The sequence below is a fragment of the Cherax quadricarinatus genome, chromosome 31 (genome assembly GCF_038502225.1).
Source record: "Cherax quadricarinatus isolate ZL_2023a chromosome 31, ASM3850222v1, whole genome shotgun sequence".
Taxonomy (NCBI): Eukaryota; Metazoa; Arthropoda; class Malacostraca; order Decapoda; family Parastacidae; genus Cherax; species Cherax quadricarinatus.
The window spans coordinates 35,310,560-35,327,826 of NC_091322.1; the positions used below are offsets into that span (position 1 = coordinate 35,310,560).

The 17,267-nt window shown below is 39.7% G+C and overlaps 1 protein-coding gene across 11 annotated transcripts in view; it reads right to left on the reverse strand.

Moving 5' to 3' along the window:
- cyst (rho guanine nucleotide exchange factor 18 cysts) overlaps positions 1–17,267 on the reverse strand; it is a 1,629,610-nt gene that overhangs the window by 1,407,927 nt on the left and 204,416 nt on the right. For all 11 annotated transcript variants that reach the window (XM_070090333.1, XM_070090340.1, XM_070090337.1 and 8 more), the window contains exon 2: positions 15,254–15,282. The gene's annotated coding sequence lies outside the window, so the exon portion shown is untranslated. The remainder of the gene's footprint in view (positions 1–15,253; positions 15,283–17,267) is intronic.

Genomic DNA, 17,267 nt, shown 5'->3' on the forward strand with positions numbered 1-17,267 from the left:
CAGTCTTTGACCCCTGACAGCTATTGTGCTTTCTCTTAAGAGTACTCACGGCGCCCTTGCTTTTCATTGAGGGTATGTTGCACCGTCTGCCTAGTCTTCTGCTTTCGTAGGGAGTGATTTATGTGTGAGATTCAGGATCAGTACCTCTAGGATTTTCCAGGTGTATATTATGGTGCACCTTTCTCGCCTGCATGCCACAGAGTATAGGTCAAACGTTCCCAATAATTATGGTTCTTGACCAAAGTAATATGTGCAATGAAAGTTGTCAGTACATTCTCTAGATCTGTTATTTCACCTGCCTTGAATGGGGCTGCTAGTGTACAGCAGTATTCTAGCCTCGAGAGAAGTGACACTGTTGTAATACTTTAAAGTGAGATCCTTTGACATTATCACTCCCAAGTCTTTCACTTTAGTTTTTTGCTATACTGTGTGGTTAAAATTTGTTGCACGCTAAGTTCTAGCTAATACTTCCTTAAGTTTTCCGTAACTGTGTTACTAAGATTTGTTCTCCGTGGCCTACTGGAAAACTTGGTTTATATGCATTTGAAGATTTACCGTGTCCTCAATGGATGACTCGCTCATACAGATTCAGTATCGTCTGCGAAAAAAGATACGGTGTTATGATTTGTATCTCTGTCTGTTTATTATGAGGATGAGGAACAGGGTAGGGGAAAGTACTGTACCTTGTAGAACAGAGCTTTTTATTACATAAATCAATTTTGCTAAGAACTGTTATCCTGCCTTAGCTCATTTCAAAGCCCAAGCCTATGTATGGTGTATTTTCACCCCCAGGATGCCACTCACAATAGTCGACTAACACCCAGATACCTACTTATTTCTAGGTGAATAGGGGCAGCAGATGTTAAGGAAACATGCCCAACGTCTCCACCCTTGCCAGGGGTCGAACCACGGACACTCAGTATGTGAGCCGAATGCGCTGCCAACCTTTTCGCTATAGCAGCCTCTGCTTATTCCTTTAGTACGCATTTTGTACACTATTTCACCATCATCGCACTTTTCGAAGGCTTTTGCAAAGTCTGTGTATATTACACAAATAACCCGCACATAAAAGAGAGAAGCTTACGACGACGTTTCGGTCCAAGTCGGACCGAAACGTCGTCGTAAGCTTCTCTCTTTTATGTGCGGGTTATTTGCGTATCGTTCCAGTCACGGTATTGTGTCTTTTTTTGTTATTTATCTGTGTATATTACATCTGCAATGCCCAGCAAAATGACCCATTTACAACTCTTTGAGTTCAATGTATATTTCACACTGACACTGAGGACGAAATTTTTGAGCAGATAAGGAACCACCTGGGGAACGTTCTCGTGCAGAGTTACTGGAAAAGAAATTGCTTCAAATGTCTTACAGAGTCAACATATGCCTATGTACAGCTGGGTGCGTTTAGGCGATTACATAAGAGACCAGACTCACTCGAATTAACCGAAAGCGTCTTGCATTTACAGTCGTGTTTCTGGGTCAAAATTAATACCTTCAGTCGTATGTTTGAATTATTATTATTTTCAAGTTAATGCCAAAAAAAAAAAACTGTTTAATATTTTCGGTCACACCCAGCCGAGACAATAACAAAATCCCAGACTTGGGAAACATTGAACCCCTGACCTTAAAACACAGTGGAGGGAGGTGAAAGTTACAGTCAAATACCCCCCTTACGCAGAAAGGAAGGAAAGCTAAAATTTCCACGGAGCGGAGAACAACAGGAGAATCGAGAGGATAATTTTCAACCAGGGAACAATTAAGAACATGGAGAGGTGCGGGTGGGGCGTCTCGGCAGACACATTCACCTACTGACAAGGGAATGGTAACTTTAGTCTTCGTCAAAACAACTGCAACAAGCGAGACCTTAGTCTTGCTAGTGACTCGATACCCACGTATTGGCTTCATGACGCAAACAGGCGAGTCCATACCCAACCTTAAACAGTGATTAATATTAGTAATAGTTGTAAAACTAATAGTACAAGTAGTAATAATTAGTAATAATAATAGTATTAATAGTGGTAGCAATAATAGACGCAGCAGTAATAATAGCAATGATAGTAGTAACAGCAATAGTATTCGGGTTGTGGTGTTCAGGTTGGATTAAGTGCAGTAAGCACTAACAGTCTCACTGATCAGGTCAACAGGGTGGGCTTGGAGGACGGTGATACCTAAGAGCATCTTCTATTAACCATCAGGTAGCAGACAATTAACTACCAGCAAATAACAACTTACCTACACAAATGAATTGTGCAATTAGAAAAACTACCCCGGTTAAGTGAATTACTAAATACGCGAAAAAAGGCGTTCAACTTGAGTGTTCACCTGCATTCTGAACACCTAGAATGTACAATCATCCATCTACTGTACTTGTGCTGGTAAATGTATATAAAAAAGACTATGCAGGGCATTAAGACTCGGAGAATTTTAAAGAAAACTATTCACAAATAAGACATGAGTTTGTTAACATGAAAAAATATGAGGAAACGAGAATATACAAGAAGAAAAAAATAAGTATGCAATAACACGAGAGTAGAAACCAGACACTGCCTAGTTTTGTAAAGACAAAATGCACCGTTCAAAACATCTAGCGATTAAACGTTTCGGCACGAGTGGCTTCTACAGCCCTGAAGCAGCCACTCATGGTGAAACGTTTCCTCAACAAGTGTCTTAAACTGTGCAAATGTGTTATTTAAATACTGTCGGTATAATCATACCTGTTCTCTAGCACTGCCGAATTTTGACTCGAGCGAAACCTCTCTTTATGGAACACAACCAAATAAATTAAACCCTCGTGAATAAGAGACAAAAGTAACATGCCTAGGATGTCTGCAAATATAAAGAATCATGGAAAAAAATATGTAACATACCTACTTATCTACCGATGAGTATTGTGATCCTACGCCCAGCAGCCTCAGTCCACAACTGCTTGAAAATCTGCGGCATTCAGACCGACGTAGGAACCACCCCCTTATATCTAAAGAGAGGGTATTCATTAAAAACCTGGACCCTTAAGGTTTTGTGCCCTTACTGAAAGCCTAGTTTTCACTGCATCTACTTTTCCATGATATACAGTGCCTTGAGTCATCACAAAGTGCACACATGGGTATTCACAGGAATGACCTTTCATCATCAAACATATACTGCTATGCGCCTAATTTATCCACCGCTAAACGACCAACTGCGCTCCCTGGTTAAAAGCCATAATCTAGCAACAACAAATGACTCGCTAATTGACTCCCTATTTACCCCTAACTGCACCACTACTCACGATAATTTCCGGTTTTCTGGCCTGCTGCGAGACTTGGTATATATCAGTTTGGAAGTTTAACCAACAGAACCATCAACATGTAGAATGCTGTTTTTTTTTTTTTGTCTTTTTAATTATGCTATATGCACTTTCCTAATTATTCAACCCATCATGTGTACTATACTACACTACATTAACACAACACACATCTCTGCGTGTTGAGGATTTGGACTCACATGACTAAAGTAAGCGGACTTGCTAGTGTCAGATATTGTATTTTCCGGCATATTAGGCGCGCCTTTTTTCCACAAAGTCTTGGAAAATCCTCCTGCGCCTTATATGCTCAAGGTCAGGGTCAAGGGCAGCCTTTGGGTTACGCTTTAGTGTAAAGTAAGAGGGTAATTAACCCTTGAATATGATTACTGTTTTACCGCTATGGTAATTTTGTGCGCCTTATATGCCAGAAAATACATGACTTCGCGCGAACTTGTGCTGATATACAATGCGATAAGATAATGACTTAATAAATTAGACACACAGGCAACCCTTGGGCATCTTGATTGTGGAAACGTTTCGCCACACAGTGGCTTCATCAGTCCAATATAAAGAACTGTGAAACTCAGAAGGAGACTGAAGTAATCGGTCCATTAATCTTATCAAGATTCACTTACCATGGTTTCAAGCTCCACCCGCTCCCTGGATTCTCTGAGTTTAATGCGAGAATATTTCCACCAACCACCAACGAAATACAGTAGTGCAACTACACATAAAATGGAGCGATTACGAGCAAAAAAAAAAAAATGTAACTCACAAGTGAACAGAGAAGTGAAAAACTCGTCTCACTAATGTATTTCAGTCCATTACTTGAGATAAAAACCTGTGTGGGCGGAGGTGCACATGGGCGGGGCGGGGCGGGGCGATGTACGTCATAGTTTGCCGACTCTGCCGAGGCAACCAGCACACACGTATAACTTGGAGTATCTAGGTTATTGTAGTACAAGCAGCAGCAGCAGCAGAACTGGCGGCAGCAATAGTTGTGACTTCAGAGATCAAAAATTACATTAAGTCCTTTCTAAAATTTTCTCTTAATACGTTTAAAGATATTTTTTTTATTTATGTTAAAATAAAAATTAATAATCTTGTACCAAAAGAAGCTTAGAAAACTTACTTAACCTTATTATAACAAGCGCAATTTAATTTAGCTTAATCCAACTAAATATATTTTAGGCAAGTTTACAATAATTTAATAATAAACAAACACAAAGAAATATATTTTTTTCGTTAGGTTCAGAAAGATTTTTGCGAAATTATTACATACACAAATTTTCGCCTGCCTTATTCGGCAAAAAGAGAGTTGCTATTTAAGCCAAAATTGCGTTTTACGTATTCGACACGACATTTTATTTATTTATTTATATATATATATATATATATATATATATATATATATATATATATATATATATATATATATGTCGTGCCGAATAGGCAGAACTTGCGATCTTGGCTTAAATAGCAACGCTCATCTTGCCGAATAAGGCAGGCGAAAATTTGTGTATGTAATAATTTCGCAAAAATCATTCTGAACCTAACGAAAAAAATATATTTCACTGGGTTTGTTTAGTATTAAATTATTGTAAACAAATATAAAATATATTTAGTTGGGTTAGGCTAAAATAAATTACTCTTGTTATAATAAGGTTAGGTAAGTTTTCTAAGATTCTTTTGATGCAAAATTAAAAAAATTTACATTAACATTAATGAAAAAAATATATCTTTAAACGTATAAGAGAAAATTTTAGAAAGGAATTAATATTAAATGAGTTCTTGCTAATTGGCCAGTTTTACATATTCGGCACGACATATATATTATATATTAGTTTAAAAAATATCTTCCAACATTTGTTAAACCATAAATAATAACCCTCTTTTATACACATTACAAAATAACACTACGTTTACCACAAAATTATTTACCACACTGTCCATTTTTTATACAGAATTATAACATTTTAAAATTTTCAAGTATAAGACTGAAACGGAGACTAAAAAAAAAAATAGGTGATATGATTCCTGAAGCAGTTCTTAGTCATATGATGACCCGCTCAGTGGCTAAGCAACCGTTTATAAATATATTTATGTAAAGGCAACAGAATGGCGACATTTAAGAACTGAGTGAATGAATAATTTATAATTCACTTTAAAACAATGAAACGGCTATTTTTAACCAAATTAAGCACGGTAAGCCTAACTTATATACAGTCTAAAACTTTAAAAAGAAGGGAACGGTATAGAACACAATGGTGGAAAAAATGTGCTCAGAAAATCGCAGGCTGTGATAGTATTGGGCGGGTTAAGCGCTGCAGTAAACATTAATTACCAGAGTAAGTGGAGGACACGAGGCAGAGGCTGAGGCTGAGTGATCTGTACGACCATCCAGGGAGCCGTGTGGGGCCACCATTCACGACCCCTGGGTCACCACCACCAAGGTCCAAGGTCATCGTATATCCAGGTACACGTACACCAAGTTTACGTTTATTCCAAATTTAAGGACTCCAGTATTCTTGATGTTACTGCTAGGGTGAGTTGGCCATAATTCCTCCTCCCCCATGTAGTCGACAAGCTTAAAACTTAACAGCAACTAACTCCGGGAAGCCACAAGCTGTTGACAGGTGGATGGACACTATTTCTTTGCATATTACAATGTGTGTACTCACCTAATTGTGGTTGCAGGGGTCGAGACTCAGCTCCTGGCCCCGCCTCTTCACTGATCGCTACTGGATCCTCTCTCTCTCTGCTTCCTGAGCTTTGTCATACCTCTTCTTAAAACTATGTATGGTTCCTGCCTCCACTACTTCACTTGCTAGGCTATTCCACTTGCTGACAACTCTATGACTGAAGAAATACTTCCTAACGTCCCTGTGACTCGTCTGAGTCTTCAGCTTCCAGTTGTGACCCCTTGTCCCTGTGTCCCCTCTCTGGAACATCCTATCTCTGTCCACCTTGTCTATTCCCCGCAGTATCTTGTATGTCGTTATCATGTCTCCCCTGATCCTCCTGTCCTCCAGTGTCGTCAGTCCGATTTCCCTTAACCTTTCCTCGTACGACATTCCCTTGAGCTCTGGGACTAGCCTTGTTGCAAACCTTTGTACTTTCTCTAACTTCTTGACGTGCTTGACCAGGTGTGGGTTCCAGACTGGTGCTGCATACTCCAGTATGGGCCTAACATACACAGTGTACAGTGTCTTGAACGATTCCTTATTAAGGTATCGGAACGCTATTCTCAGGTTTGCCAGGCGCCCGTATGCTGCAGCGGTTATTTGGTTGATGTGTGCCTCCGGTGATGTGCTCGGTGTTATGGTCACCCCAAGGTCTTTCTCCCTGAGTGAGGTCTGTAGTCTTTGTCCACCTAGCCTATACTCTGTCTGCGGTCTTCTTTGCCCCTCCCCAATCTTCATGACTTTGCATTTGGCTGGATTGAATTCGAGAAGCCAGTTACTGGGCCACATGTCCAGCCTCTCCAGGTCTCTTTGCAGTCCTGCCTCATCCTCGTCCGATTTAATTCTTCTCATCAACTTCACGTCATCTGCGAACAGGGACACTTCAGAGTCTATTCCTTCCATCATGTCGTTCACATATATCAAAAATAGCACTGGTCCTAGAACTGACCCCTGTGGGACCCCGCCCGTAACAGGCGCCCACTGTGATACCTCTTCACGTACCATGACTCGTTGCTGCCTCCCTGTCAGGTATTCCCTTATCCATTGCAGTGCCCTTCCTTTTACGTGTGCCTGATCCTCCAGCTTCTGCACTAATCTCTTGTGGGGAACTGTGTCAAAGGCCTTCCTGCAGTCTAGGAAAACGCCCCATCGTCAACTCTTAGTTACCTGGTTTGCTGGTTGGGGGAGATACCTGTAAATGAGGGTGTGTACACGCGCCGAATAAAGGTTACGTACTCTTTGCATGCCACAAGCACTATGAAATTATTCAGTTGAACGTGCTACAGGTTTCAGCGACTCCCTAGACAGCTTTGTTTGCATAAAACTTTGTTAGGAGTAAGAAGGCCGATGACTGCCGACAACTTGAAGGAAATGAACACGAATACATTCACAGGACGTTTTCATTTGAAAAAGTTTCTGTCCTCGGACCTTAGACTTGTGTCCTAGTATTCAACCATCACAAATTCTAATGCCGTCTGCGAATAATGATTAAGTAAATAAAAATTATAAACACACATAAAAATGCAAAAATATATACATAAAAAAACCAAGCCAAATAACGAATAATCCTGACAAAGGATGACTAAAGGCCTGAAGGTTGAAAGATATTACCAGTAGTGAGCACCCCTCTCCTTTCCTCCGCGACTCGGTTTCAGACCAGGCCTCCCGGCGAATCAAGGCCTGATTAATCAAGCTGTTACTGTTGGCTGCACGCAGTCCAATGTATAAACCACAGCCCGGCTGGTCAGAAACTTATCTGAGGAACGTATCAAGTTCCCTCTTCAGAGGCGTGTTGGTACACACAAAACTCACAACCATCAATGTCAATATAGCTCCCGCTTTTATCAGGCGCGTACACGCTCAGCTGATTCCAAAAACTAATCCTGCCCAGGGAGAAAAGGGTACAAATCGAATTATCATCAGTTTTGTACAGCGCCCCAGACCCGTGTGACAATGACATTATCCGCTTTCCACTCTCTGAACACATACACTACAATGACGCTATCCGCTGCCGGCAACCTGGCCACACAGTGATCGATCATACATGTCCTATGCATCATTGGCTGCCAAGACCAAGGAGAACACAAACAAGAAAGGGACAGTTTCCAAGTCCTGGACGCCCAAATATTTGGGACATTCATCACTTCCTTCCACAAGCTATGACAGGCTAGCTGAGGCACGTATCTTGAGTGCGAGACCTCACTCAGTAGCCCTTACTGGTTTGTCTCCGGGTATCGATTAACAGCTCCTCACCCCGCCAATTTTGAAACTCATGATCGAGCCCACAGAAACTACTTACAATGAGTATGTTATGTACTCACCTATTCACTCGCCTCTTAACTACGATGGACAATAATTACTGATCACCAGTGGCGTTCTTGGTGAGTGATGAAAGACATACGGGTGATGGTGACATTAGGTGGGTTTTAACAAAGTAGTTCCGTCAAACAGTCACCATGGCTGAAGAGTCTAACACAATAATCTCCCTACGGAGAACGTGATACAGAAAGAGTAAGCAAGCCAAAACACGAAGAATCATGAATCAATAAATTAAAAAATTCTCAATTTACGTTTTCAAGTCGAAAAGGGTCTCTTCCATTAGGGGCGTGCCACACTATTAGTATCTAAAAATTTTTGGTATCGCCCTATCCTCCCATCCCAAGTATATAAAAACAATAAATTAAAACAACCACTGTTATTTCTTCAGTTCCTTGATAATATGAGAAATCACATTATCACAGAACTGTAGAAATAATATACACAAGGAAAGGCTTATAAGGCCAAGATTAGGATTAAATTAGTTTCATTTATAATTAATAAAATTGAGGAAGAATTTAAGCTATTTTTGACAAATTAGAAATCATAAAAATTTGTTTAGATTTTAAGCTGTATTTGACAAATCCCTGACCATCTCACCCGCATCATCCTAAAGTAATGGGCGAGTGTCGTAGTATGTTTGAACGTGAGGTGTTATCTCGGCCTTATAAGCCTCCTTTTCCACAGTTCCCTAATAATGTGAGAAATCACAAAATTGCTTGGAATTTCACTATTTTTTTTTAGTGGTTGTTCTGCATATTGTGATATCACCTGTTTACTGTGATTATATTGTACACACACACACACAATATAAATATATATATATATATATATATATATATATATATATATATATATATATATATATATATATATATATATATATATATATATATATATATATATGTCGTGCCGAATATGTAAAACTGGTCAATTAGCAAGAACTCATTTAAAATTAAGTCCTTTCTAAAATTTTCTCTTATACGTTTAAAGATATATTTTTTCATTAATGTTAATGTAAAAATTTATAATTTTGCTCCAAAAGAATCTTAGAAAACTTACCTAACCTTATTATAACAAGAACAATTTATTTTAGCCTAACCCAACTAAATATATTTTAGATTTGTTTACAATAATTTAATACTAAACAAACACAGTGAAATATATTTTTTTCGTTAGTTTCAGAATGATTTTTGGCGAAATTATTGCATACACAAATTTTCGCTTCTCCTATATGGCAAGATGAGCGTTGCTATTTAAGCCAAGATCGCAAGTTCTGCCTATTCGGCACGACATATATATATATATATATATATATATATATATATATATATATATATATATATATATATATATATATATATATATATATATAATATATATATATATATATATATATAGATATATATATATATCTCAATGCACACCACGCAGAAACAAACGGACATATACAGAGAAAGATTGCAGTCAGCAGGATTCGAAACCAATCGCTCGTGTTGTCAGAACATACAAGAGAATGAAGCAGCTTGAAACCATGCTTAAGGCCCACTGGTGCGCCCTGGCTAGGAAGAAACATGGCTTGTAACCAGGCTGCCTAGCTTTTGAGGCAACTGTGACCGAGTGATTTAGAGAGACTAGAGCGTCACTTACCAATAGACCCCTGGCTGTCTTTAAGAAGGCACTGGACAGGCACCTAAAGTCAGTACCTGACAAGCCGGGCTGTGGTTCGTACGTCAATTTGCGTGCGGCCAGCAGTAACAGATTGCTTGATCAGACCCTGATCCACTACGAGGCCTGGTTTCAGACCGAGCACCGGGGGCGATGACCCCCGAAACCCTCTCCAGGTATACTCTGACGACGTGGTTTCGAATCTTGCTGACCTCGATTTTTCTAATTGTGTGTGTATGCGTGTGTATGTTTTTATATATGTGTATATATATGTGCATATATATGTAATTTAAAATCTTGTATAGTTTTCATTTTAATATCTTAAAATTGTATGATGCGAGTTGCATCCAGACATTTTCTGAATATGTAAATAAACCGAGAATTAACATATACCAAAATACTGGACAAAAATAATTTCCCATGCCATAACACCGAGCAGCAGGCAATATCTTACAACACCTGAAGTAAAATACCATCAGTTGTAATTACCACTTAATTTCTAACAAGCTCTGATCCGCACGGATATTATCCCACTGCCAGATACCATGCAGTAAGCAGGATTACTACCTGGACTCCAATAACCTCACCTTACCTTTACCTCTGATGAGTTTCGAGAGTGTTACTACTCTTGGAGCCCGGCCACGGGCCAGGCTAGTCTGGTGCTTACCTGGTCAACCAGGCTGTTGCTGACCCACATATCCATCACAGCCTGGCTGATCTGACACCTGAAGATACTTGTCCAGTTTTCTCTTGAAGTGTTTCTGATATCTTCTGGTAAGATGCTGAATAGTCTGTGACCACGAATGTTGATACAGTGTTCCCTTATTGTGCCCAACGCACCCCTGCTCCTCACTGAGTTTACTCTGTATTTCCCCCATATCTCTCACTCCAGTATGTTATGGCAGTGTGCAGATTCGGGACCAGGCCCTCGAGTACTTTCCAGGTATATATTATCATGTACTTAGTATCCTTAGCTCTAGTAGAATTACATCACGATACCTACCAATAATGTTTTTTAAATAATCATTGACAAGATCACTTCGCAAACATTCACGCATTTCTATTTAAAGAGACAAACCACGTACCTACCATACTTTAACTTATGTGGCTTGGGTTGCAAGGTAAAATAATAGAAGAAACATATCAAATAAAAAGAAAAAGAAAATCAAGAACAGGAACATGATAATAAATATACATAAGGAAAAATGAAAATTATAAAAGGAAAAAATAAGAATGAAATGAGAGACCATTAAGACAACCCCAGGCGCCCACGTGACACTGGTTCCAGGTTCACACCTGGAAATTCATACCTTGCTGCTTCCCAGCTTATACAACTGCAAGAAAGCTTTGCACTGCAACAAACTTGTTGTGCCTCCAACTATTCACAGATTAATTTCGTGATATGAGACTTTTTGGAATTCATTTTATCTGATCATGTACTAATCTAGTTTTATTTGAAGGGTCAGATTCATAGTTCCTAATCCTGCCTCCCTTCATGAAATCCCATTCACTGATAACTGGGACAGATTCTATGGCAAACGTGATATGCATGCAAGGGATGGGGTTCATCTCTCTGGGGCTGGAGTGGTTGCATTAGCCAATTTGATTGAGGGGGTAATTGATGACTTGTCTAGGACTTTAAACTGACAGATTATAGAGGTATGTGTGCTTGTGGGAAACAATCAGGCTGCAGTATTAGGGTTGAAAACAGTAGATATTACCAGGATACCTCAGGGATATGTTTAAAAGACAATATTCAAAATAAAGTTGCTAGTGAAGGCAAAGCAATTGATCAACAACAAAAAAAGAGACAGTAGAGGGCAAGGAGTGACTAGCTCCCTTAAGGCTTACTATACAAATAGTAGGAGTCTAAGAAATAAGATTGATGAGCTAAGATTACTTGCAAATGCAGGTAATATAGATATTATTGCTATATAACAGAGACCTGGTTCAACCTGAAAGATAAATGCCTTCTAATTGCAACATACAGGATTATAAACTATTCCACACTGATAGGGTCAACAGGAAGGGTAGTAGAGTGGCAATGTCAGAGATAATTTAAATTGTTGATTTAGACATATCAGATTAGAAACATCGGATATAGAATCTGTTTGGCTACAGTTTCTCGAGAGCCATGGCAAATTAATTCTGGGTGTGATTTATAGGCCCCCACACCTTGATAGGGAGTGCAATAAGCTGTTATGGGACGAAATTCATATGCCATCTAGATATGAAAATGTTGTGTTAATGCGAGATTTTAACTTTAGATAAATTGATTGGAAGAGTGGAAGGAAATCTTGAGTCTAGTAACTTTCTTGATACGGTTCAGGATTGCTTTTTAAAACAGTCTGTGACAGAACCAACTGGAGGAAACAACCTGCTTGACTTGGTTGTTGCCAACAAAGAATCACTAATTAATAATCTTGAGGTTAATGATGGGCTTGGGGAAAGCAATCACAAATCACTTACTTTCAATATATCATGGAATTGCCCAGATAACTGCAATCAAATCTCTGTCCCAGACTTTCACTTGGCCGATTTCATGGCACAGAGAAATTACCTGGGTGGGCTAAATTGGGATGACCTGACTATGGGTCAGGTAGGTGGTGTTGGTTGCCAATATGACGTTTTACAGAGCATAGTTCTAGCTGCCCAGACAACTTTTTTCCGAGTAGGGAAATTATATCTAACAAAAATTATCCTAAATGTATGAACAATAGATTAAAACATCTCACTGGTCAAAAGAGAGGCATATATAGGCATATCAAGAGAGGGGATGAGCTGTTAAGAAATCAATATATTCAATTAGAGAAATAAAAAGAATAAGAAAAGCAAAAAGGGATTATGAGGCTAAGGTCGCAAGGGATTCGAAGACTAACCCAAAAGGGTTCTTTCAGGTATACAGAAGTAAGATTAGGGGCAAGATAGGCCCACTTAAGAGTAACTCAGGTCAGATCACTGAGAGTGATAAGGATGTGTGTGAAATTTTCAATACTTACTTCCTCTCAGTTTTCACCCAGGAAGATACTAGCGATATTCCAGAAATAATAAATTATGTAGAACAGGACAATAAACTATGCACGATTGGGGGAACAAGTGACATGGTCCTAAGACAAATAAAGAAATTAAAACCTAACAAATTTCCAGGCCCTGATGAACTGTTTGCAATGTCGTAGGGGTTCTTAAAAGGAGATATCGAGGGTTGAAGGTAGACACACTGGTTGGATGGTAACGATATATTGTCAGAATGTGATGATAGGAGATGGAGCCCAGCCTCTGCCTTGTCCTAGCCTATGTCAAACGCCGACTGAGGCCGAGGTAGCTCGCCTCACACTCAAGCTGCATCCCATGACGTCATACAGTCACAGGCCTAAGGGGTCTTCTATATAAAGCACATGGATGATACTATATGCTATGCTATACAACACAGGAATCAGCAACTATGCTGACAGCTCGGTCATGTTACGTATGTCGTCTCGACATACAAGAGCAAGAGTTAAAGGAATGTAAAGAGGAAGTTAGCAAACCTTTGGCTAATCTTTTCAACATATCACTACAAACTGGCATAGTGCCTGATAAGTGGAAAATGACAAATGTAATACCTACTTACAATGCAGGTGACAGGTCCTTAGCTTCGAGCTATAGACCAATAAGCCTTACCACCATAATGCGAAAATTTATGGAATCAATAATTGCGGAAACAATTCGTAGCCATCTTGAAAGGCATAAGCTGATTAAAGCATCTCAACACGGTTTTACAAAAGGGGCGTTCCTGTCTTACGAATTTACTAACTTTTTTCACTAAGGTGTATGAGGAGGTAGATCATGGTAATGAATATAATATTGTGTATATGAATTTCAGTAAGGCTTTCGATAAAGTTCCACACCAAAGGCTATTGAGGAAACTTAAGGCACACGGAATAGGAGAATTTTTTTTCCTGAGTAGAGGCATGGTTGACGAACAGGCAGCAGAGAGTTTGCATAAATGGGGAGAAATCAGAATGGAGGCAGATCACAAGCGGTGTTCCGCAGGGGTCAGTCCTGGGCCCATTGTTCTTCACAATCTACATAAACGACATAGATCAGGGAATAAATAGCGACATAATCAAATTTGCTGATGACACCAAAATAGGCCGTCCAATTCATTCTAATGAAGACATTAGAGCACTCCAGGATGATTTGAATATACTGATCCAATGATCGAAGTGGCAGATGCTGTTTAATATAGATAAATGCAAAGTTCTAAATGCTGGACAGGAAAATAACCATGCAACATATAAACTAAATAACGTAGATCTTAATACTACTAATTGCGAAAAGGATTTAGGAGTTCTGGTTAGCAGTAATCTAAAACCAAGCCAACGGTACATTAGTGTTCGCAATAAAGCTAACAGAATCCTTGGCTTCATATCAAGAAGCATAAATAATAGAAATCCTCAGGTTGTTCAACTCTATATATCCTTGGTTAGGCCTCATTTAGATTATGCTGCACAGTTCTGGCCACCGTATTACAGAATGGATATAAATGCTCTGGAAAACGTACTGAGGAGGATGACAATGATGATTCCATGTATCAGAAATCTTCCATATGAGGATAGACTGAGGGCCCTGAATCTGCACTCTCTCGAAAGGCGTAGAATTAGAGAAGATATGATTGAGGTGTATAACTGGAAAATAGGAATAAATAATGGGGATGTAAATAGAGTGCTGAAAATTTCCAGCCACGATAGGACTTGCAGCAATGGTTTCAAGTTGGAAAAATTCAGATTCAGGAAGGATACAGGAAAGCAATGGTTTGGTAATAGAGTTGTGAATGAGTGGAAGAAACTCCTGAGTACCGTCATAGAAGCTAAAACGTTGTGTAGTTTTAAAAATAGGTTAGATAAATACATGAGTGGGTGTGAGTTGGACCTGACTAGCTTGTGCTACTAGGTCTGATGCTATGGTCCTTACTAAAGTGGAAGTGACCTGACTAGGTGGGTCGTTGGTCTAAGCCGGGGGTGACCTAGACCTGCTTCGCATGGGTCAGTAGGCCAGCTGCAATGTTCCTTCTTTATGTTCTTGTGTGTGTGCTCACCTTCCTGTGAATATGGTTAACTAGTGGAAGTGACTGCGTGCACTCTGGCATATCAGGTTCTGTTCAGTATATTGTAAACAATGAAGCTGGGTGGGAAAGCCAGCACATGACACTGAGTCAGGCACGAGTGTCACGCGCACAGATACAGACTCGAAATAATTTCATCACCCCGGCTATATTTGCATTTATTTTTAAAACATAGACGAACATAACGTCAACACTCACCGTAAATAATCTTCAAGACTGGGTAAGCTCTGAAAAGAAAGAAAAATACATGATTAAGATGATGAGGTTTTTCAAGCCCGAAAAATGCAAGTCAATATCAAGAAAGATTAAACCAGTCAATATTATCACTAGTGGTAAAACTGTGTAACCTTTGACCTACACAAAATCCACAATCTCAAATACAGTTCTCTTTAAACACTGAATTACATTTAAAAGCAATATTTTATTTTACCTGTACCTTTAAAATGCTCTCTAATTTTAGTTTTTGAATTCGGAACGTGTATACTGAAATCTAAAAAAAAAAAAAAAAAAAATTATTGCGACTTTAAATGGAAAAAAAAGTCCCACATAGTATTTACATTAGTACCCATGATATACATACCTTACCTTACCTTTGGTATACCTTTGAACAGTTTCGAGAGTTTAACTACTCTGAGCCCGGCCATGGGCCAGGCTCGTCCGATGCTTGCCTGATCAACCAGGCTGTTGCTGCTGGAGGCCCATTGCCCCACATATCCATCACAGCCTGGTTGATCTGGCACCTGGTGAAGATTCTTGTCCAGTTTCCTCTTGAAGGCTTCAACACTTGTTCCAGCAATGTTTCTGATATCTTCTGGTAAGCTGTTGAATAGTCTGGGACCCCGGATGTTGATACAGTGTTCCCTTATTGTCCCCACCGCACCCCTGCTCCTCCCATATCTCTCACTCCATTATGTTGTTATGGCAGTGTGCAGATTTGGGACCAGGCCCTCGAGTATTTTCCAGGTATATATTATCATGCATCTCTCTCTCTTCCGCTCCAATGAGTACATGTTGAAGATCTGAAAGCGTTCCAAGTAATTTAGGTGCTTTACTGGATCAATGTGAGTCGTAAACGATCTCTGTATTTGTTCCTGCTCTAATATTTTTCATGCTTTGAACGGGGCCGTCAGCACTGAGCAATATTCTAAGTGAGGGAGCACTAGCGATTTGAAGTGTCACCATCGGCATTATTTCCCTTGTTTTGAAAGTTCTCAATACCCACCCCGTCATCTTCCTGGCTGTTGTGATCTTTGTCTTATGTTCCTTAAAAGAAAGGTCGGCTGACATAATTATTCCCAGGTCTTTTACGTGTTCCTTTCGTTTTATTTGGTGACCCTCTTGAGTTTTGTATATAGTGTTCCTTTTGAGTTCTTCATTCTTTCCATACCTAAGCAGCTGGAACTTATCACCATTGAACGTCATGTTGTTCTCCACTGCCCACTGGAAAACCCTGCTTATGTCTTCCTGTACTTTTTCAGTGTCCTCTACCGTACTGACTTTCATGCTTATTTTAGTGTCATCTGCAAATGATGATACAAAAGTGTGACGGGTATTTTGATCTGTCTGCTATAAGGATGAGAAAGAGCAGATGTGCCAGGATAGTGCCTTGGGGCACTGAGATTTTGACCTCTCTGATGCTGGATCTTGCTCTGTTTCCTACTACTTGTTGTGTTCTGTGTTAGGAACCCGAAAATCCATCTGCCTACCTTCTCCGTAATGCCCATGGCCCTTTTTTATGCACTATCACTCCTTGATCGCATTTGCAAAATCTATGTAAACCACATCTGCGTTTTGGTCTTCTTCCAATGCCTCCGTAATTTTGTCATAATGGTTTAGCAGCTGTGACAGGCATGATGGTCCTGCTCTAAAACCATGCTAGTTCGGGTTATGCTGGTCCATGAAATTTGCAACCTGCCGTCTCATCACTCTTTCGAATATTTTTATGATGTGAGAAGTTAGGGCTACTAGTCTGTAATTTTTAGCTAGTGCTCTACTACCTCCCTTATGCAAAGGAGCTTTGTCTGCATTCTTTAAGGCCTCCGGTATTTCACCTAGATCTAAGCTCTTTCAGGGGTTCTCCTACTCTCGCAGCCCAGCCTGAGGCCTAGCTTCGCTGTTGACAGCCTCATCAACCAAGCTTTTCTGCCAGAAACAAGCAGAGGACTGCGTAGCCATCATCAAATTGTGATCACGAACTTCATGGCCCACACGC